Here is a 24448-nt window from a genome sequence, read left to right on the forward strand (position 1 = left end):
ATTAACAGCGCAATTAATCATAATTATTTTTTAATTGCTTGACAGCCCTATTTATTTTATTTTTACTGGTCCTCCTTACTACTATCAAAATTGGCAATTATTCTGTTTCTAACTCTTTGAGCTACCTGTGCAATTAACAGTAACACTTCTTTATTTCTCTGCCCTCAATCTTTCTTCCACTCTACTTTAGTTCCCATGCATCTCTCAATCCACATCACCTTGTTCCCATGCTTATTTCAACCTCTCTTTTTCAGTAAGAGCCTTACCAACACCACCTGATGAAGATCACACATCTGCTCATATATAAACACTGCCCTAGTGACACCAGAAAAGAAGTAGAATCTGGAGAGCCTAACTAGTTCTGCTAACAGTGGCCCACCTCAGGAAAGCATTACTGACCAATATCAGACTGCCTATCAGAACAATCACTTTGTAGGTTTCTCCTTTTTGGTTGATGGAAAAGAGTGCAAAGTAGTTAAGGATTTCAGAAATCTAAATTTAATCTCCTGGGCTGTTATACTGGATTAACTCCATTTTCATAAATCAAGCCACTATTTTTGTAGCATAAAAACAAGAGTTTAATGCGAGTAAGCTCAGACAATCTGTTTAAGATTTGCTGCTGTTTATCCTCCCCTTCCAAATTAAATTGCCAGCAACATCTTGAAATTGCCAAGAAGTCAAAGAAAACTGAGAAAATACAAAAAGGTGTGTAAGAAGGGTAACAATATTACATAGCAGAATGGTATAAATCACCCACAAAAAAAGCCAAGAAATTTCAATTTAAGGCTTTCATTTCATCCTTAATCTCTTCCTTGTGCTGTACTTAGGTATCAGAGCAGATGTTATAACCCCAATCCTTCCCAGTATGTACTTAGTTCTGATTAATTGGAGTTATGCAAAGGTGGTACAACAAAAGCAGAATAAAATCTTAGATTCATCAATCAGAATGCAAAGGAGGCAGTAGTTTTAACTCATAATTTCTCACATTACACAGTTTAAAATGGCAGTCATCTTAAAAAAAAATCACGTCTCTCTGAAAGTGTGCTTATCTACTGTTACAACTTCTAATATTACTGTAACTGAAAGCAGTTAAGCAGATTTGTATATATATTTGACAGCACTTTATGTATAGTCAGCTTGTCTGTTTTCCTTGTATTACTCGGGTAGTTCTCATTTACACTGAAACAAGGGAGATTAAAACCTGTAAAAATAGAAAATGTAATTGTAAAATCAAAAATATTGGCAGATGGAAGGTATAGCATCTGAAATCCCGTTAACTAATTTAATTTTTTAAACTGACTAGACTTCCAGTTGATGGTATCCTTTCAAAAGAAAATGTCTTCCATGTTCAGAGCTTGAAAACTCTACTTGCCATCTTGCCAGTGAGTAGAAAGTTTTCACTGATGAGAAAGGAACCTATATTACCCACCAGAGAAGCTAGAGAAGTTAAGCTTTTATTTTAAACAATGAAGTTGCTACCTTTTATGGTTGCAAAAATAACTTTTCAAATGTTAAACAATGCAGTGCCGTCTTTCTCAGTCTACAGATTTCAGAGTAGCAGCCGTGTTAGTCTGTATCCGCAAAGAGAGAAGGAGGACTTGTGGCACCTTAGAGACTAACCAATTTATTTGAGCATAAGCTTTCGTGAGCTACAGCTCACTTCATCGGATGCAGCTCACGAAAGCTTATGCTCAAATAAATTGGTTAGTCTCTAAGGTGCCACAAGTCCTCCTCCTCTTTTTTCAAACCCAGAGCACGCCTGGGTATCTTCTGTTGCTCATGGCTTTCCCAGTCACTTTCACTCCCCAGCTGACAAGACTATGGTCACTTTCAAAGCTAGTATACAGAAACCAATAGGCAGCTGTGAAACTGGCAAAAACTGTATCAGCTTCACTTTGCCACTATTTGGGAAGGCTATGAGCAGCTGCAGCAGCAGGCACTGGTGCTTTTCATGGAGAAGGAGCTACCAATAAATGAAGGTTTGGGGATGGAATTGGTGGAAAAAAACCTCTCTTTACAAAATCTGTGAGGATAGGAAGGGATAGACTAGCAGAGACTACCCTTCTCTAAATCCATCTGTCAGATGGCTCAAAGGCAGGGGAGGAATATAAAAAAAAAAAATAAAAAAATGTTTTTCTCCCTTTCAGCAGGCCAGAGAAGAGGAAAAGAGTGCATTTTTAAGTTTAGACACCTACTAACCAGTGGCCAAAAAATAAAAATAATCAAGCTCTTCCCTTCCCCATATCAGATCTAGGGATAGCTCCATGGTAGGAAATTCAGGACTTCCTTTTTCTCCTCAACAGCTGTGGACAGAGCTGGACTTCGCACTATAGCATTGACCTTAAACCACAGTTGCCTTGACTTTTGTATCAGCCTTCAGCATTTGGTACATTTTCTAATCTCTGCCATTATACTCAGTTCTGTGTTTTAATCACACAGTCAGAAGCACTTATCACATTTTTTTTTTAAATGTGAACAGCATTTGAAAACAACTATTTAAATTTTACAACTGGCATACCAAAGGCAAACTCCAGCTGGCAGCTGCCATCTTACAGAGAAGTGACTTTTGACACTAACAATATACAAGCCAACTCTCAGCAATTTCCTCCCACCCCCACAATGTAATCTTTTCTCCTGCAGAGCTACACAAAAAGGCAGGCTAGTGGAGAAGTTTAAGCAACTTTTTCAAGGACAACTGTGATCTAAAATGTAGTTACCCTTGTAAATCCCACCAGTTAGCAGGAGTGTAGTGCCCTTCACTAGGCAAACAGCACAAAATGAATGTCTGTATATAGGGCAATAGAGTGAACGGAGCCGGGAGAGGAGAAGGCCAACTGGGGGGAGGGCAGGAGAGAGAGCAAATAATTCATTTATTTTCTTGATTAGTAACATTTTCAAGAAATGTGAGAAAGTAGGCTAATTTTCATTTTCAGTCTCAGATGGGACACACTGTATTATTTATATTATAGTAGCACCTGGAATTCCCATTGAGATTGGGTCCCCATTGCTCTAGGCACTATATACAACAAAGCAAGAGACGGTAAACTATGTGGGGCAGGGACTATCTAGATAAACACAGGGTGTAAGGGGAAATGGAGGCACAGAGCAGTGAGGTGACTTGACTAACGTCACACAGGAGAGTAATGGCAAAGCTGGGAACAAAACCTAGCTCTCCTGATTCCCAGTCCGGTACCACACCACCAGGCCACACTAATCACAAACTGGGTAATTCTGAAATGCAGGTCTGAAGTTTGACCAACAGGCAATTAGAGATGGTTGGGATAACATCAATTTAAAAAAACATCCAATTTCATTTTTGCATTAAAAAAAATCAGGCTAGTATTGTTCCAAGTAACAGCTAAAATTACAATGATTAGAGGTTTTTTCTGTTTGACAGCACTTGTCAGTCAGCTTATTATTGTGTTGCTTTTCATACAAGTAACAGGGAAACATTTTGGAAAAAAAATAAGAAAATGTGATTGTAAAGCCTCAAAGGTAAGCAAAGTACCTGAAACTACTGACTAGATTTCAAATCAACTGCATCCCTTTAATCTCTTGCCTGTCTTCTGTATAGCCACCTCCAGATACCATCATCCTCCTGGCCTGCTTCACCAAGCCTCCCTTTCTCTTTCTTTGAGTTCCTCCTCAAAACATACTTTATGGAGTCTTACAAATCCTAGTCCCTCTCTCTTAGCAATGACCTCTAATAGAAAAAAATATAATAAATCTGGAATTTCTCTACTGCATGCATCACTGAATAAAATACCATATGATCTCTTTCATTCATCTTCCATTCCTTCTAAATTTTGTAATCACCACTTATCACATTTTGTCAATGTAACATGGGATCTCTTTGGGGCAATGACTCTGAGTTTTACTATATATTAAGCGCCAAGTATATTTCTAGCAAACAATACATTTCACTTTGGCTTCAGGTTGCCAGACAACAAGTTTATCCTAGCCTGCAAAAACCTACAACTGCAGAAAATATTCTGCGTGCCTTTTAAAAAAATCCAAATGGATTTATATCTAATATTGTGAATTAGCAAAATGCAACTGGGCCAGTTAACAGTCAAAATATACATCCTGTTTTTGAGCTGTTTGCAATGTAAACATAACATATGCTATCAAGAGTTGTGCTACCAGGTGCCACTATTGTACAAGTGGATGGTGGCACATAGTTAACAGAAGCCATAATAAAATGCAGATGAGCTAAGTAAGGCTAGGTCTACACTACCACTTATTTCAGTATAACTTATGTCACTCAGGGGTGTAAAGAAGCCACCGCCGAGCAACGTAAGTTACACCAACCTAACCACAGGTGTGGACAGCACTATGTGGGAGAGAGAGCTTCTCCCGCTCTCACAGAGGTGGATTTATTATGCCGATGGGAGAGAGCTCTCTCCCGATCAGCATAGAGTGTCTTCACCAGATGCACTACAGCTTGCTGCTAGGTAATACAAATTGCTTGCTGCTAGGGAATAAGAGGCTAACAGTGATGCCATCAAGAAAAGATGGTGCATTATCCACCACCACTCATATTTTAACCTCCTTCCCTCTCCCTCTACTGTCAAAAAATGGAACAAAAAAAACCTACCACCACCACACAACACCTTAAAAAGAATGAGTTTTCCAAAATGTTTGAAATTGATATGAAAATCAGCCCTCAATGTTTAAAAGACTTTCTTTAAATTGATAACTAACTTGACTTAAACATCCTTGCACGTGACAGAATGGACCCCCCTTTCTCATTGTAGCCACAAACTACTGTATTTCCAGGTATTGTTACAACGCCATCCCAACATCAATCACAATCTCTTATTGGTTATGTAGGTTAGTGACCCACATCTGCAATACCTAAAGAAAAAGCATACAGTGCACTATAGATCAATAAAGTTTCTACGTTTTAAAATCCTTATTTAGAAGACTCCAGAAATAGGCAATTATAAACTCTTACCTGAAAACTTTGCTAGCTTCAGAACAGAGCTAAATTTCTAATATATTAGTACTGCATGAATAGATATTAGATTTTTAAAATATATACAGCTTAATTCCCAAGAGTATATAATAAAACATTAAGCTAAAAGCTATAGTTAGAATTTTAGAAATGTTCTGGCATTTTCTAAGCATTTGTAATCTCCTCCATCCTCCCACTCTCTCCCTATTATAAACCTTTAAATGCTTTGGGTGTTTATTTGCATATCAATACTCACAATGATTTTCCAGTTCACAGCAGTACAGGCATCTGAGCTCTGGGAACAAATTGTAAGGTTTGGTGTACTCCATTTCTGCATACTTTGCAAACGCTCTGATAAAAATATTCTCTTGATAAACATTTTGCTGGACTAGACTCTTAAAACAGAATTTAGGCTATTTTATAAGTGGTAATAAGGAATTCTAATATACACTGAATAGTAGCTTAGCTCAATGTATGTGATTGTTCAAAACTGCTTTTTAAAAATACATTTTTTTCCCCAAATGAGAAAAACATTTGCAGTAGCTCGAGCTAGCAAAATTAAATGTAAGTTCAGTAATTGATTTTGTGTTAACCACCTTAAGAATTTTTTCAAAATATATACTTGTTTTAGGAGAAAAAAGCAAACAGCTTTTTTAATGTAAGCAAAATCCATGTTTTAAAGCGTTAGCAAGACCCTTAGTCTCTTTGTATCACACTTGATTCAAGGCAATCCACTTTAAAATTAAAAAAAGAAAAAGAAAAGAAAAGGTCTCCATGTTTAATGAAAACAGGTTGGAAATTCTAGTGCAGAACAGTTGTATTCAATTTTGGATCACTTGGCAAACAAAAACAGGTCCTTGCGAATGGTCAGGGCTTGGAACATTTGGAGACTAGTATAAATGCTTTCAGGACCAGTTTTTCCAAACTATTTCAAGATGATAATTAGAAATTAAAAAAAACCCTTATTTCCATAGCTCATGGTACTCAGAGCTTCAAGTATCTGCTACTATTGAATACAATTTTAAATCTGATGTTATTTAGGTCTGAGGACATCAATCTTCAGTAAGCAGTATGTACTGGAGTCTATTTATAGATTTAAAATATTTACAAGAATATAAAGAAGGGTCAGAGATCACAGTTGAGTCAGAGAACCAGGCAGTTCTTCCTGCCTTCTCTTCCCAACAGCAGCCAAAATATAATAATTCAAAAAGCTACTATTAGTGCTTCCAGATTTCAGTATTAATGCTTAGTGCTTTTTATAGATCATTTTACAGAAACATCGTAACACATGCAGTGCAGTGGTTTAGAGATGACCTGCAAATGATAAAGCAAAATGGGAAACTGCCAGAGCACTGGTGGAAGAAGACCAGGGCATTACAGCATATGGAATTTTTAATCAGAGCTTTAGGCTGCATGGTTTAACAAAATGCTTCTTCACTTCCAGAACAGCGCACAAGACAGCTTGCTGGATCCATGCTGCCTACAGTCAGTTACAAAGTAGAGTTTTCATGTTACACTGAGGAAAAACGTACTCAGATTCAGAATAACTTGTGTATCTGCATGAAAACAGAGCAATGGTTGGAGGGGACAACTGCTAGTTCTTTCCGGCTTGTGTTTCATACAGCCTCATTCTCTGATTTTGCAAGCCCCAAACAGTTAAAAATCATGAGTAAGGCTCCTCCTCCAAAATCATGGCATTGGCCTTGAAATCGTGATTTAAAAAAAAAAATTCGGAGTTTTTTTTGTTATGTGTTTGTGAGGTTTTGTGATGCTGTGTATAAGAAAGGTGACCATTTATATCACTGTTACCACTGTTATACAATTTCCATAAATCTTATACAAAGTGTATCATGTAAGGTGTCAATGGAAAGGTTATGTCTGAAGTATGATTATCCTGTTTATATACATGTATCATCATTGTATCTGAAATTATGAATATTGGCTATGTACTTATATCTTACACACGTGTTGCATTCGTGGGTGACACCCACCAGATAGAATTTACTTCAAGGCTAGACAGCTATATGTTGATGGTCCATCAAGAAACCTCAGCTCTCACAATGGGCCATTAAAGAAATTTATTCCCAGCAGTGCAAGTAGGGCAGTCCGGTCTGGTATGTCGTACCAGCAAGGTATTTATAGCTGGTACAGCGTACCAGAAAGAGGAGCAGCAGAACATGGGGCTGCTGGACAGCCCCACGCCAGCAGCTCCTCCAGAGCACCTGTACCACCCCCAGCCCTTCCACACAGGGTCTCCTCCATCTGACAGCAGCCCCGTTGGGGAGGGAAGGGAGAGGGGGAAGGTGCAGGGCTGGAGCAGTACAGCCGCCAGAGATGCTGCTGGAGTTCTGCTCCTTTCCACACTGCAGTTCCCAGGAGAGCCCTGAACTGCAGCTCCACCAGCGCGGCTGCTGTACCACCCCTAGCCCTGCCCTTGCCCATCGGTGGGACTGCTGTACAGACGGAGGAGACCCTGTATGGAAGGGCTGGGGCAGTACAGCTGCGCTGGAGGAGCTGCTGGCATGGGGCTGTCCACGTTCTGCTCCAGTCGCCATTGCGGTTTCAAAGGCACAGAAGGAGGAGGAGAGAGCCCCCCTCCGAAAAGGGGGGGGGTGGATCATGGGGAGGGGATGGAGAGAGACTGGGGGCCCCGGACTGGGGGCGGAGTCATGTGGAGGGTCACGTGAGGAGGTCACATGCCACCCCGTACCGGGAAGAAATGGATTCCACTTACACCACTGCTTACCCAGTCCAGGTGGCTCTTCCTGAGGAGCCAATGGTCACCCTCCTGTGATTCAGCAAATCATGTAAGGATATGTGAGATGCTCCTGTGACCCTGGACTCCACCTTGGGCCAGTAACTTTCCACAAACAGGGGCTGGGGCTTTGTTTAGGACAGTAAACTTCCATGCACATGGCAGAGGATATAAAAAGGCACCTGAGACATCTCTAATTTGACTCTTTCGTGATCTGATTCTCTGGACTGTGGATTTACGACTAAAAGAAGCATCTTGAACTATGGACTGAGGACCTTCCAATCTTTTGGAAGTTACCAGAGAGACTTTACAAGCCAGCAAGCTATTCCATCACTGCTACAAACCTCATATAAGTACTTTGCAATCATGTGTATGATCTATTAACCATTTATAACTCCCCATTTCTTTTATTATTAAATCTGTACACGGGACTACATTTGGCTTCTGGTTAACCAGTGCAGTACTGCAGAAGCTCTTTTGTTACTGGGTTGGTGAATCTAATTATAGAATAAACCAACAGTTTTGGGGATTGTCTGTCCCATTTCTTGCAGTCTGTCCTAAGCGTGGCATTTTCAGCATGGCCCATACCAGGCACCCAGTGACCATTTGTCTTCTGAATTTTGAGACTTTGGAGTTCACATTTTCAAATTTGTCTTGGCAATCATGATGGCTGAAAACAAGGAAGGAAGGAAGGAAGAAAGGAAGAAAGAAGAGATTCTCACTTAATCACTCCAGGAGGTGGGGCTCTAAGACAACCATGAAATATCACAAGAAAAGGCAACACTGAGCCCCTCTGAAGGTGGTAAGGGTGCAAGTACTGGGTCTATTGCACATCATCTTCCAGTTCTGGGATAGTTTATTGAGAGGATTGTGGCAGGACCCATGATAGGTTCTACGGATTTCATCTTTTCTGAATCCCACTCATTTGGACTTTAGACTTGGGTTTGAGCAACAAGCAACATTGATTATGGAGCTTCTCCTAACAATAAAGGACAATGAATTGTCTGCGCTGATTTTATAGGATATCAACTGCCTCTGATACCATTGCTTATTTAAGGGATACAAAATTGTTAGAGTGGCTCTGTTCATTACTTACCAGATGGTGATCTGGGACAATTTCTCTTCTGGCCTGATATCTTTCATGTGAAAAAGTTTGAGATCTGTTTCGCCACTCTTCTCGTTCAACATGTTTGAGACCATAAGGAGTTGGTAAACTGCATCATATTCAGTACATTGCCTGTACTTAACTCTGTGTTTCCAACACATCTGGACCAGCTGATCCAGTATTGTGAATAATGTGCAGTCCCAACTAGAGGAGATTACAGTAAATTAATCTTGAGGTGACAAAGAGGCATATTATAATTATTATTCATTTGTATTATTGTAGTGCCTAGGAGCCCTACTCGTGGACCAGGATCCCATTGATGGTATGTCTGCAGCTAAAAATAAAAGCTGTGCTCCTTTGGCCCCACACAGATGAAAAACATCTTTTTAGCTACATACTAGATCCTCCAACAACAGAATCTAATAAAACTCCAAGAACACAAGCCTGCCTCATAAATGGTAGCCATGTTATCTTAAGCAGGACTGCAGATGTTTCCCTCACTAACTCTTCCAGATTCTTCCTCCAACTCACCATTATCATGCTAATCTTGTGCAATTTGAGTGTTGAACAGCTGACTCCAATTTCAAAAAGATTGGATTGGAACCACTCAGAAGCTCAAGTCACTGCAAAAGTCAGCCTCACATCTGCTGAGCAATGAGTCAGACAGGAATCACACATCACAGGTACTCTGCCTTGCACTGACTTCCAACAGCCTCTTGAACTCTGTCTGGAAACTAAATTTCCACCTCTAGAGTCCTAAATTAATGGGGACCCTAAGGGTTTGCCTCTCCTCTAATGTAATATTAGCAGAGTTGGGAACAGCAGATTATTCAAGCTATAGGTCCATTGTTTCAAATAAGCAGGAGCCCGATGGCAGGGCATTTTCTACAAGAAATCTTCAACTCTAATTTGGCTTCCTTCTTTAGTCATTAGAATCCAAACTTATTAATTCCACAGACCCCATCTTTCCTCCCCGGCACTAAAAGATATTGAAGGAGGATTTAAGTGAGGCATTATGATATGATTGTGTAGAGTGCATATTTGGTTACTTCTTTTGTCTATTCATTAGAGATTTGATTAAACAAAGGACAAGAGTTACATTTTCAGATGGCATGATTTGAAATGCTGTGGGTCCTGATAGATGCCAGAGCAGTAAAAGTAAATGTCACCAAGGCCCAAAAGTGGATTGGAGAACAATCTCTTTATAGGCCAGTCTGCATCATTCCACCTGCATATGCCATTACTCCCTGTATTGGAAACACTTCTTTACCTGCTCCTAATAAAGCTGCATGTGAAGTTTTGTGTCACACTTATGCAATGACAGTTTCCAAAGAGACAGAGAGAGAGAAACAGCAAACCTTATAGGCTGCTGCATCTATAAGTCATGGGGCGCAACTGGGAACACAGCTTGACATAACCTTACCAGAAACTTTCTTTCACAGCTCATTTTCTCCATCTCTCCCAGGTACATGGTAAGTGACAGACCTATCTCCCACTTCACAGATCACCAGACATGCTCTGCATATTTTGGACTTGTGATTACATCAGAATTCCAGCTTTTATTTTAATATGGAGATGTCTCAGGTGCCTTTTTATATCTTCTAGCCCTGATGGTTGCAAAGAAAAGCTTGAAAACATGAACTGAGTGTAAACATAAGCAAAGCAACAATAGCCTTGTGAGTCTGAAGACTGCACAGAACAACAGCTCTGAGAGGTGTGAAGTGTTCCATGAATCTCAGTATGATGCTAACTCTAAAACCAGTGGGTCTGGCATATCCACCCAAGCAGATACATCTGAGCTGCTGGAGTGAGTACTACTAGTACCCTGATGCCTCCTTTTTCTTCATGGGATAGAAAGCATGCCTCAGTAGCCAATCCTGAGTAGAAGGGGGACCCATGCCACTGTCCCTAACTTTTGTGGGTGGGGTTGCTAGTGGATGGAGCCACAGGGGCCCAGAGTCACAGTGTGCCTAGAGCTCCAGGATGCCTTAATCTGGCCTTGCTCATATGGTATTGACTAGTCTGCTAGTCTGGCCCTGTAAATCAACCCTAGTTTAGCATTTACTGATAGCATGCTAAAAAAAAAAAAAAAACAAATAGATAAACAGTTTTGTGAGGCTAGAAATTGACATGCCATTAGGAGTCTAAGGCTTTGAAAGAAAACCAAGAGAATTCGTGAAAGAACCAAGCTATGTTCACAGTGGGGAAATTGACAAAAATTTCCCATCAGTTCTAACAACGGCTTAACTGAAGAAGCATGAGCTACAGCATAAACTGGACTCCAGCAGCCACATCTGTTTTAAACGTCGCTTTAGTTAAAGTTGCTGAAAAACAGTCTCATTGAAACAATGTAATACTGGGTTAGGCTGATAAAGCCCTACTTTCACTCGGCTTCCAATAGTTCTGATTTTTTTTTTTTTTTTTTTTAAAGAAATTTTCACCAGGATAGACAAGGCCATATTGGCCAAAACCCTCTATTGCACCAAAAAGAAAAGGAGTACTTGTGGCACCTTAGAGACTAACCAATTTATTTGAGCATGAGCTTTCGTGAGCTACAGCTCACTTCATCAGATGCATACCGTGGAAACTGCAGCAGACTTTACAAGTGAAGTAGCTCACGAAAGCTCATGCTCAAATAAATTGGTTAGTCTCTAAGGTGCCACAAGTACTCCTTTTCTTTTTGCGAATACAGACTAACACGGCTGTTACTCTGAAACCTGTCATATTGCACCAAAGACAACCATCACATTCAGGAGACAAAAATCAACCAGACAGGAACGTCTGAACAATTTTAGTACCTAGGAAGTAAAAATGGATTAAGTCACAGGAGAACTAAGGTAACGAGCATGAAGAACATTCATGTAGCAAGAGTCCAAACAGATCTTCAGCAAAGTTTCTTAATGCGTGCAATTTATTTCTATGTTACAATAGAGTGCTATTAACTATTGCTTCCATTACATAGAAATTGTGATTTAGAAATACAATTTCATTCAACTAAGAACTGTTCTAAAGAAGTGGCATTACAATTATTTTGTACGTTTTTTCCCCCCGAACACTAACAAAGATCACCAGCACATCAAACTCCCCTTTTTCAACACAGTGAATGAATAAAACTGTCACGACACTTCTGCAATATTTCAGAAAAGAGGAATTTTAAGCTTGTTCACAATTCTTTCCCCCTATTCCACAGTTCTTGGGTTCCTTTTTAAATAAAAAACTGCCACTTTTCACCAAAACGCCTTCACTTTGCCAGGACCTTCATACATATTGCTGTCATCAATAAGACATTTCTTGAAGTCATTCAGTTTCAACTACAGTGATTTTTCTTGCTTCCAGGTGGTGGCAATTCTTTAAGCTACAACATAGCCCATTTAATAAATATTTCAGTTGCTTCCTTCATTAGCTTTCTAGTGCCTTAAAGGCACATTGTTGGGTCTACAGCAATGACACAACTTATTCTATTTACTTCCTTACAAAACCCCCCACCATTTTTAGTCACAACAATTCCAAATACAGTAACCAGCACTATTTTACATTGGTTCTGTTTACTGTATGTTGCATAAGAAATACAATACACAAAGCTGAAATCAATCAACTGATGTCCACTATCAATCTAGTCTCCTGAGAAAGAGGAGAGGGAGTAATTTGTTACCATGTACTGTATCTTCACTTATTTATTTATCTGAGGACATTATAAATAAAGACCTCCATCAACAAATGGAGGTTTTACAATAGTTTAATGTCTAAAATCTAAGATTTGTGGGAAATGAATGTTCTTTTGGTTGGGCAGACGTTTTCTAAACATTTGAGTGTGAAAACAAAATAGTCCTACTTTCCTGGAAGGAAAAGCTATTGCTGAAGGGGCACAAGATTGGTGCAGAGATATGAAGCTTTTCATTTCTACCTAGAGCTGAGCAAATAATTGAGTTTTGGTTAGGGGAGGTGAATTGAAACTTAAAACAAATTGGTTAGTTTCAAACCAAAAAGTGAATTTTTTTTTTTGGTTTATAACCAAAAGAACCCATTATTTAAAACTGAAAAATTCTACTCCCAAATGAAAAAAAAAAAAGTCAAAATATTTTTGGGTGTGGAGGGGGGGAACCCCTTCATTCTGACTGTATTTTTGATCGAAAATGAAGAGTTGTGGTTTTTTTTAGCTTTTCATTCCATTTTCAGGTGCTTTTTAGTTTCTAAATAAATGTAGCCAAATTTCTAAACTAAAGTAATTTCAAAATGAAAAACTGAAATTTCATTTCAAAATGGTCAAAATACCAATTTCTAAAAAGTCAATTTTTTCCAGCTGAAAAAATTTGCCTAATTCTACCCAAATTGAAGAAGTTTTGGTGCCCCCAAAATGTTTTTTATAGCAACTTCACTATTTGCTGAAAAAAATTCATCTAGCTCCACTTCTATCCCATTACATTAGTTCAAATCCAGTCCTGACTGGTGGTCACCAAAGTTATAGCTATCTGATGGCTATTCAGGGGCCTACTTGAAATAAGACAGCAGTCTCATGGAAGTCCCTAACAGACATATCCACGTCACACAACCCTCTTCTCCTCCATAACAATTAACACCCTTTTGAGAAGTTAGAGGGGTCAAAGAGTTCACTAAACTATGTAACAGAAGGGTCTTAGAGCAGGTCTATACTACAGGGTTAAGTTGACCTAAGTTACACAACTCCAGCTACGTGAATAACATAGCTGGAGTCGACATAGCTTAGGCTGACTTATTGCAGTGTCTACGCTGCGCTTGGTCAACGGGAGAAACTCTCCCGTCAACTTACCTTATGCTTCTCGTTCTGATGGAGTACCAGAGTCCACGGGAGAGCAATCGGCAGTCGATTTAGCGAGTCTTCATTAGACCCGCTAAATCGACCCCCAGTGGATCGATCGCCACAGCGTGGATCCATGGTAAGTGTAGACAAGCCCTTTAAATGAACTATAGATGATACAGTTCACCATTATCCTATCACCCTAAAAAAACCCCTATGACTATATTGGTATTTATTTAAGTTCTTCACTGTTGTATCTCTAACACTGGAGGTGCAAATGTAGACTGCGCATGAACCTTTCTACAAACATACCATTTAATGCTACCCAGAGTAGGGCTACATAACATGAGTAAAAATGCCAGCAGCCATCTCAGCCCTGTCTAGCTTAGTGGTCCCACTGGTGGAGGTGCAGCATTAGTAGTATAAAAAGATTAGATTTTTTTTTTTTTTTTTAAAAGGATGATGTAGACAAGGACATAGTGGTGGTTCCTCCCGACCAGGATTGACAGTAAAACTTGTGCTACCTCTTTGCTCTGTATTTGTCCTATGGACAGAGATGAATGCAGCATGGCAGCTTCCATGAACATAAATTCATTTAAAATCCTTAAAGGGAGCTAATTCTGAAGATGCAAACTACAGTGACTTCACACTTTTTGTGTTTGGTACCAACACAGTGCCTAAAAAAATTAAAAACTTCAAAACACACAAAAAGCACAAGCAAGTACTATACCACATATGAATTACAGAACCAAACCAATTAAGCTTAAATTCATACAGAAACCAATCACTGAAGCCAGGAGGAGATCAAAGTCAGCTAATCAAATGATGACAGAGAGGGCATTTCAAAGGGGCAGATCAGCTGAGAAACACCCCCATCCCTCCCAGTACATGTCTTCACTACAGAGTAGTAGCAATTCATTAAAGCGAATGAGTTCTGAGCTAGGCATGCTTCAGATTTCTGTGTGAAGCCAGTGTTTCAACCAGTGGCAAGGCATGAATCCAGCTCAAAGGAAATATCTGTACCTAATGTTAGCACTGATACAACTCTCATTCTGGCAAAGAGGAAGATGACGGTGTGAGACATAGTGGCACCCCACTCACCCACTTTTTCAGGATGAATGAGCTTGCCCTAGCAAGTGAGGAGAGTTACGATATAAATTTCTGAAGAAGTTAAACCTTAATTTAAAAAAATGTATATTGCCAGCCATTATAGTTGCAAAGAGCCTTCCAAACAACAAATGGCCTTTGTAAGTCTGCAGAAAGATAGCTCAAGTGACTCTGCTGCAGATCATAGAATCATAGAAGTGTCGGACTGGGAGGGACCTCAGTAGGTCATCTCATCCAGTTCCCTGCACTCAAGGCAGAACCATATAATAACTAGACCATTCCTGACAGGCAATTGTCTACCATGTTCTTAAAAACCTCCAATGATGGAGATTACACAACCTCCCTAGGCAATTTATTCCAGTGCTTAACTACCCTAGCACTTAGGAAGTTTTCCCTAACGTCCAACCTAAACCTCCTTTGCTGCCATTTAAGTCCATTGTTTCTTGCTCTATCCTCAGAGGTTAACAAGAATAATTTTTCAACCTCCTCCTCATAACCTTTTACATACTTGAAAATTGTTATCAAGTCCCCTCAACCCCCAGTCTTCTCCAGATTAAACAAAACCAAGTTTTTCAATCTTTCCTCATAGGTCATGTTTTCTAGACCTCTAATCACGTTTGTTGCTCTCCTCTGGGCTTTCTCCAATTTGGCCACATCTTTCCTCAAATGAGGCACCCAGAACTGGAAACAATACTCCAGCTGAGGCTTTATCAGCACGGAATAGAGTGGAAGAATTACTTCTCATGTCTTGCTTATAGCACTCCTCCTGCTAATCCATCCCAGAATGATTTTTTTTTTTTTTTTTTTGCAAGTGTTACACTGTTGACTCATATTTAGCTTGTGATCTCCTATATCCCCCATATACCTTTCTGCAGCACTCCTTCCAAGGCAGTCATTTCCCATTTTGTATGTGTGCAATTGATTGTTCCCTTCTTAAGTGGAATACTTTGCATTTGTCCTTATTGAATTTCTTCCTATTTACTTCAGACCATTTCTCCAGTTTGTCCAAATCATTTTCAATTTTAATCCTATCCTCTAAAGCACTTGCAACCCTTCCCAGCTTGGTACTGTCCACAAACTTTAAGGGTACTCTCTATTCCATCATCTAAATCATTATAAAGATATTTAACAGAACCGACTCAGGACCGATCCCCGCAGGATCCCATTCAATATGTCCTTCCAGCTGGACTATGAACCACTGATTAGTCTCTGGGAATGGTTTTCCAACCAGTTATTCACCCACCTTATAGTAGCTCCATCTAGACTATATTTCCCTAGTTTGCTTATGAGGAGGTCATGCAAGACAGTATCAAAAGCCTTACAAAAGTCAAGATATACCCCATCTACTGCTTCTTCCCCATCCACAAGGCTTGTAACCCTGTCAAAGACAACTATTAGGCTGGTTTGACAAGATTTGATCTTGACAAATCCATGTTGACTGTTACTTATCACCTTATCTTCTAGGCCTCTAGAAAGGAGATGTTTGATAAATTTTCATAGCTATCCTTTCACTCTCCAGCAGCATGGCAAAGACTGATCAGTTTCACCGCTACTATTCAAAAGCTGGTGTGCACCAGTGAAACTGTCAAGAATGTCAATTTCAAGCACTTGCTGCTTAGAAAACAATTAGCCATAGAGGCATCCACTGCAAGCACTGGAGTTATTTTCCCTGCAACATACCTTCCCTTAAAATAAATAAATGAAAGTTGGGGGGGTAGAGGTAGAGTAAAACCAGTAGTGTCTGGGAGAAAGATAATGGCACAGATTCTGGACAGAAGAAAGGAAAGATAGAAAGTTCTTTCTCCCTGCCACCCCCTTCTAACAGCTAGATGTAAATAAAACAGATGAAACTTATTTGTGGGTGCTAGAGACAGCTACCTGGTAGAAAATTCAGTATCCTCACCCTCTTCCCAACTGTTGGTGGGAGATGAACTGGGTTTCTTCCAACGTGTTGCCCCTGGGCCTCACTGTTGGTCAGCCCACACATCTCATCCTCCATAACCACCTCTGGGATAACAGAGTTAGTTCTCCAGCTAAAAAGTATCTTGTAATCTTTTCAAGCCCTGAGCTGAAGGACTTACGACAAAACTAAGGAAAGATATTATGGTTAAAGTCAAGAATTTGGAATCAGGAGTTCCAAACCCAGTTCTACCAGACTTTCAGTGTAATACAGGAAAGTAATTCTCCCTGCCTCAGTTTTTCCAATCCTAAAATGAGGATAATCTTTAGTGTTTGCAAAGCATTTTGTAATCACTGGGTAGAAGATGCTTTAGAAAAGCAAAGTATTGTTAATGCAGCCAGTCATCTCTGCTAGGAATTGTTAGAAAACATTAAAATAAACATTAAAAAAAAGGCATTAACCTTTCATCTTGAAGTAGCAGCCAAATAACGTGTTGCCATGCTTATCTGTGTCTGCTGCAGTTTCCTAGCATTTTAAATAACCATCATAATCAATTAAATAAATATCTATTTTCAACATGCTGTTATATATTCTCAGGAACCACACACCAACATTCTAAAGTGACAGTAAGTGTTCTCTCACTTTCTAGTCCCAGCTCTATGGTTGATTTGTTATGTGGCCTTAATCAAGTTAATACTCCTACGTGCCTCACTTTCCACATCTGTAAAATAAGGATAATAAGGGTTTGAAAAATTTACCACCTACTAGCAAGTGGTCTAAGCCTACCACCCATACACCAGTGAGAAATATGCTTGCCCTCCTTCAGCAAATTTTAGAGGCAATGCCTCGGTAAGAAGACCAGCCTCCATCTGCTGGTAAGGTGAGTGCCATCCCAGTCTTTCAAATTGGGCTCTAGATAGGTGGCGTTTGATAAATCTAAAGCTGCTTCTTGCTTCCAGCAGTTCCATTTCTCTCTCTCCCTACAAAGTTTCCTGGCTGCTAATGAGGGGGTGGAAGGATGTATTTTTACCCTTCCACAGCAAGGTAGGTGCAATTCTACTACTTCACTTCTCCTGCAAGCACCTGCTCATAGCTCTCCCAAGCAGCAAGAACATGGCACCAACATCATTCTCATCTGTTTTACTGCTGATCCATTGGTCCCTGACAGTAGTGGTGAAACTGACTATTCTTGTCAATTGTATTCTGCAACTGCTGAGCTCTGAAAAAGCCCAAAGAAGTCTACCTGAAGATTTAAGAAGACTGTTCAGGTTTGTTAGACTTTCTTTGCAAACCCAAGGACTAGAAGCTTAAATTCTACAGGAACTAGCAGTTAAATCTCCCCAGTCGTGAAATCTTGCAGTTTTTAGTATCAACTACCTATCATCTCATAGGACAGTCGAGGTTTATGGAGTAAAGAAATTAAAGGACCACCAACACTTTTGCCCCTCTTGTGCCTTAACAGATAAGGGGGTTCTATGAGAAGAGGCCCCAGATGTATTTAACCCTCCTTTGCACTCCAAACCCTCGTCCCCACACGAAGCCCTGGCTCCCCATTCTAGAGATTAGTCCCCGATTTCCTTTGGTGTCTTGTGGAGATGGGGGCTAGGAAGCCCATCCCCTCCTCTCCCGTCACAAGAGAAGTGAGTGGGGAGTTGGGGCTGAGATTGAATAAAGGCTGCTGGGGCTGGAAAGTGGAGGAAGACACGTTTCCCCTGCCCCACCTCCTGCTGGGGTCTGAGTGCCGAGGCCGGCCCCCCTTCCCTAGGAGCCAGGGCACGGGGGTGTCCCCCGCCCCAGTAAAGCAGAGAGGCCCTCACGCACCGCACGAACGGGAAGATGGGATACGTGGGTCTCGGAGCTTCCCAGACCTTCTCTACTGACCTGCCGCAAGATGGCTTTCCTGGAGGGGGGGTCCCCCTACGGAGCGCAATCCCCTCACCCCACTCAGGCTCCTCCAGCCTCAAACACATACACACACAGCCGCATTACCCTTCCCTTTGCCCCGCACAGATCTCTCCGCCCCCTCACACCCTGCCTCCCCGGTCCTGCTCCCCCAGTAGGAAGACTCCGCAAGGGAATCGACAGCGGGAGCAGAGAGAACCGCTCCTCTCGCTCCACCGTTGAGGCCGGAGAAAGGAAAGGGGGCAGAAAGCCAACACAGAACTATTTGATCCGGCTGGCGGCAGTATACCTTGTCGTGCGTGCCCTGTGACGTAATACAATTTTTAAAGGGACCGGCGGGGGCGGGGGGTGGGAGCAATGCATGCTGGGGATCGTAGTTTCCCCTTCTCCAACCGGCTCTGACTACACCGTACTGGGAGCATCTCTCAACAACCCGATCATGCCTATCCTGCGGCGCCACGCCCTTTCCACCATTCGAGCCAATCGGCGTGCGCTTTGCGCGAGAGCGCACTTATGGCTCGGTCTCCCGTGTGCTCGGGAGCGCGCGAGTGTCTAGATTCTCCTTCCTTCGAATGCGTAGTAGAGAGAGTGACGGTTGGTGCCCCGCGCTGGGAAGGGGAAGGGGAAGGGGAAGGGGAGGGAAGGTTAGTGGCGCGCGGTGGGGGGCGTGGTCTCTGGCTGTGGCCGGCCGCTGGTAGTAGTTAGTTGTGTGAGTCAGTCAGTCGGTGGGTGCCAGAGTCGGCTCCTCCTCGGGGCTCGGCGGCAGCTGAGCTGAACCGTGACGAACGAAGCCCTCAGCCCCGCCAGTTTCTGGGGCTCCTTAGAGGTAAGGGGACAAGTAGAGCGTGGAGGGGGTAGTTAAAGTGACTTAGGGGACATTTAAATGTCCCTCCGACAGTCTTAGCCCTTCCACTTGAGGGGCGGGGGCAAGAGGGGGAGGGGCTGACCCGAATGGTCCTTCTCCCGTGGAGGAGACAAGAGGAGAGGAGCTGGGGGGTGGGGAGTCTTCCGGGGTGGGGTAGTTATTTGTCCCCTTTAATCGTGAAGAGGGAAGTCTGATGGAGGCGGGAGGGAAGGAGGAAGAACCATTCTGGGAAAATGAATGGTTTCCCCTCTCCCGTCATGGCTCAGATTTCTTCTACAGGACGCCTCCTATGTTGGGGTGTGGGGTGGGGGGCAGTAGGAAGGAAGGAAGAGCCCTATCTCGCCTGCTCACTGGATTGGTGGAGTAGAAGGAGCAGAAATACATTGGGGAAATGGCTGATCAACTTTTTTTGACATCCCCGTCTCCTGGGGGATGGGGGCAGGGAATTGAGGGAGAATTGAAGATACAACAGCAATGAAGGATGCCTAATTATCTCTGTTTCCATCCTTCCGCAGCTCGGGATTCATTGCCTGTCTCTTCATTTGCCCCCTCCTCTTCTCTCCTCCTCCCTAACATCTAGAGTCCTAAGTGGATTCCTCAAACTTAAGGGAGAGGCGGAGCTGCTTGTTGCCGAGTAGAGAGGGTCTTGGACATAGCTAAGAGGCGGCAGCAGCTCCGTACAGCTCAGCCCGGACTGAGTCCATAGATCTCTCTCAACTGCTTCTTATTACAGACCAGTTATTTATTTGTAGGCTGGGAGGGCCAGGGCAGTTGCTACCTCCCTTCTATTTTTCAAATTAGAGGTACCCTGACACTAATTTTTTAATAAAGAAACTTAATTTTTATTTCTCTGTGTATATATGTTTTGCATTTTCAGCATGCTCCTTTGCTAAATACGTTGCAACACAGTCTACCTCAGTCTGCAGTTTTGAGATTTTTTTGGGCTGTTTGTCTATTTCCACTTTCTAGGAATTTTACAAGTAAAACATTGCTGCAGACTCCAGTTTATTTCTACTCCTCACAGACCCTGGTTTCCTCTCGTTTTTATTATCGTATATTATTGGCATAAAGAAAATGAGATTAAAACTGTTAATTTACAAATACCAAATTATTTTCTACATTATATTAAGCTTTTCTGTTTTACTATTCTCTTTTGTCCCTTATTTTGGGATTTGGCAGATTGATCAGTATGGCTCTGTCTCTCCTTATCTTTTCTACTGTTTTACCCGAAGGTTGAGCTGGGACCAGATATGAAGGACTGAGAAGTTTATTCATTAGAATCTACTTTGTAATACTGGGTAAAAAAAGGTGTTTATGTAGTGCAGCGATTATCATTATTTACTGAGCAGCTGGTATCTGACACAAGATGGCCATGCTCTTTTTGGCTGGCACTAGAGAGAGGAAACATTCATTGGTATGCCTCCCAGCTTGGAGTTGATCAGGGCCTCTTCCCTAGAAAGATTGCTTCTGTTTATATTAGTTATATTTTGGATGCTTCTTTTTGTAGAACTGTGCACTTTGATCAGTTTGTAGGACTCTGAAGTTTCTTGTGTTATTGTAGATGTTTTAAGGGTTGTCTCATGTCTGTTAAAACACTTCACTCCTGAATTTGTGATCCCATGTGTCTAAAAATGTCACTTTACAGGATAAATAAAATAAAGAATGAAAGAATTCTTTACAAAATACTAAATAAAACAGTTGCTGTAAGATCCAGAATTGAGGTCTTGAGACATTTACTCCAGATTTGATGGAATTCAAATTCTATAGTTAAATGAAAGTTATTTAAAACTGATTGTCCTATAATTTAAAAAAAAAAAAAAAAAGCCTGTCTCTGTTTCAAGTTAGATTCATTTAGTTCTGCGTGGCTATATTTGACTGATGAATTTTGTCCTCATTTGGATAGATGGTTTGATTCTGAACAATACAGTAAGAAGGCATTTATATTGCTGAACATTTTGCTTTGTAACTCTGCCTTAGGTTTAACATGATTAGTTAGAGCTCTTCACCTGATTCCATATTAGCTTACAGATTTTTGTTCTGCAAACTAGCTACTGATGATTTCTCCAGACAAAGCGTCTGGCAAAGTTTAGTGCTCTAGCGTGTGCTACAGGAAAACCTCATATTGCTCTCTGCAGTGTTGAAGTATGTAAGAAGTGAATTATCCACTTTCCATGAGTAACTTTCCATGAGTAATCCTACATACTTATTTCATGATGGGGTTACCTTATTGTCAGAGCGTCCTTATGGGTAGCTCCATTCTCTGACTTCCCAGATTACTACTTTTAAATTGTTTGGCTTATCTTGACTCTGGGTGACTCATTCACACATGAACTGCAATGGCAGGTAGTGTGTGTTTAAGATATTGGGCAGAAGATATAAATTTAAACCAAGAGATGAATCTAGTGACCTCAGCAAGTTTAATTCTAGATCTTTACTGATGCTGGTCAGTTTTACCTCGCTACATTAAGCGCAGAAATATGTTGTTAATATTATGGATAGTTTCATTCAAGGACAGAAGCCATTAGATTTACTGCATATTTGTTTAACAACATATTGTGTTGTTATACCGTTGTGTTGAAAAGTCACAATGCACTAAAGTTTCCATTCAGTACATTTTATGCTTTTTTTGGGGGTGGGAAAGGGGTATATCTGTGGAAAGGACCATTCCACACCTTTGAGCTTATGCTCAAATAAATTTGTTAGTCTCTAAGGTGCCACAAGTACTCCGTTTCTTTATACCTATTTCTGGATACATAACTCCATATAAACCCTTTTTAGATTTATTTACTTGATTAAATACATAATTATTTTGCATATGCTTACCAAATATATGAATAATCAATTTAATACATTAGGAAAGAAGGACATATTTTTGATCTAACAGAACTTTAATGGTCTCTTGTGTAATCAGGGCAGTCAGACCTTTGACATTAGCCACACAATGATCACAAGTTTTGGTTTGGACTCACAGATGTTAGTGATTGCTGTTAAGCATCTCTGTCATGTTAGGAAACATATGTACACAAAATAAACATACGATCAAAATACCAAGATACAACATGATCTTTTTTCTTTTTCTTTTTCTCTCCTGTGTTGTTCTTTCATTTCTGCACCTATGCCTTTGTTCTGTCCTCTTTCTTTTGCGGTCCTTTTTGGTATTTCTTGCCCCTTTTATGCCCTCCTCTCATTCCCTGTTTAAAATTAACCTCCCATTAGTACTTGTACTCATTAGTACTGGAAAGGAGTACAGAGGTACTCATGAGCCCCTCCACATTGCCTCCTAGTCTGATGGGAGCTGCTGCTTTGACTTCTTTTTATCTTTCCTTTTCTTCTATCTGGCCACATTCTGACAAGGTTGTCTTTCTGATGGTGCTGACTGGGTTGTCATCTGTCTTGTTTTGCACATGTGACTGTTGGATTCCCTCTTCTCCTAAGGCCTTGACAAGAGGAGCCCAAGATTTCTAAATGAATTGTTAAGCCTGGTTCAGACCATAGGTCTACGTACTATTAGCTTCCACATTTACTCCGGCTTCCTGAGCTGTTATGCCTGATGGAATCCTGCCGAGCTGCTCCCTCATATGCAATCAGAGTCACAGCAAACATTCTGACATGTCATTGTATTTTGATATTTTGCTATAGATGTAATGTTGAGAGAGAATCCGTCACACAGGGAAATATTGCAAATGTAAACACTATAAGGAAATTTCTTTATAAATAAAGAGATATTTAAAGACAAAAATGAGATTAAAATATCTGATCCGGAATTATAATAATAATGAAATGTTTTATTCATTCTCTAATGAATTACTGGTATATATTGTCATTCTCACCAATTCTTTACCCTCTGAAAACATAGTAATAGCACGTCTTAGCATTTTTTGGTTTGTGTCTTAGTTGGAGCAAAGTTCTAAACGGATACAGTCCAGTCATATTAGTCCCAAAATGTAGTGTTTATTGGGGGGGAGGAGGTGAAGGGAGTCCAAATTCTTTCCAGCTACATAAATTAGATAGCCTGAAGGTTTTGGGGAGGAGAAATTCATCCCCAACACAGCGCTCAGGCTGAAACAGAGGTTGTAGTCCCTGCATGCGATTTTGTTAGTGCATTGGGCCATTGAAACTACACCTTCCTTGGCCATCCCTCGGCCTTCCTGATCCCATCGTTCTGTGCTGGCCCATGTGGGGCTGGCACAGAGACCATTTCTGTGGCTCATAGGGGATTTACAGGCATACTTGTGTGGGTCCTGTTTAGAGCTTAAGTGGATGAATTTAATGCAATGTTAACAGAAATGCTTTCATGATTTCCCCACCCTCCTAAATATTCTTGTATAGTAATGAAAACTCAGACTCCACAGCAGGAAATAAAACTGACTAGTCTAGTTTAATTGTCAAAGCTGAGTGAAATATTACAAGTAAACAGCATAAATGGTGAAGTAAAAATTAGACTTGTAAAATAATTTTACTTTAATATGCCAGAGATGTTGGTGACACAAGTAAAGAATTTATTTTAATCAGTATCTTCAGCAGTTCTATCTAGTTGTCCAATATTATAATTGTGTATCATAATAAAAATAAATTGTGGTTTGGTGTTGCTGGTTTACTGTAACCACAGACTGGCTGATTAGTTGAAATGTGCATAAAGCCAAGCTGGGCAGTGGGAATGTTTCTGAAGTTAGTATCTTTTTTGTAAAGACCCATCTACCATACACAATTTACCACATTAGGGGGAGAGGTTAAAACAGCAGGAGTGCAAATATTATAATGTGGCCTGGTTTTGCCTGTGTAGATGGGACTAAGTTGGCTTATATTTATAGAACTGTGCTATGTTTCTGAAACCCCTTCACCACTGTTCTGCGCCCTGTGTGGTTATTTACACCAGTATAAAATGACACTAAGTCAGGGTGGTTGTGTTTTACACCCATTTTGCATTCAGAATATGTGAGGTAACCATGAACTAGACTCCTCTTCTGAGGGCTGATCTGTACTAGAAAATTAGATCGACCTAGTTACATTGCTCAGGGGTATGAAAAATTCACCCTTCAGAGTCTTAGGCCAGGTCTACGCTTACAAGTTTACAGAGGCAATG

The 24448-nt window shown here is 40.8% G+C and overlaps 2 protein-coding genes across 4 annotated transcripts in view; one reads left to right on the forward strand and one right to left on the reverse strand.

Annotated features, from left to right (window-relative positions):
• HMG20A (high mobility group 20A) overlaps positions 1–18564 on the reverse strand; it is a 71033-nt gene extending 52469 nt beyond the window's left edge. The window contains exon 1 of one of the 3 annotated variants that reach the window (XM_077828534.1): positions 18480–18564. The gene's annotated coding sequence lies outside the window, so the exon portion shown is untranslated. Of the gene's footprint in view, positions 1–5213; positions 5246–18479 lie in introns of those variants that run through there. The other 2 variants (XM_077828533.1, XM_077828537.1) reach the window with 2 other exon arrangements.
• Positions 18565–19196: 632 nt separating this feature from the next.
• The window catches only part of PEAK1 (pseudopodium enriched atypical kinase 1), a 218660-nt gene continuing 213408 nt past the window's right edge, over positions 19197–24448 (forward strand). The window contains exon 1 of the mRNA XM_077828480.1: positions 19197–19326. The gene's annotated coding sequence lies outside the window, so the exon portion shown is untranslated. The remainder of the gene's footprint in view (positions 19327–24448) is intronic.

Source organism: Eretmochelys imbricata, chromosome 10, assembly GCF_965152235.1.
Source record: "Eretmochelys imbricata isolate rEreImb1 chromosome 10, rEreImb1.hap1, whole genome shotgun sequence".
In the NCBI taxonomy this organism is placed as follows: Eukaryota; Metazoa; Chordata; order Testudines; family Cheloniidae; genus Eretmochelys; species Eretmochelys imbricata.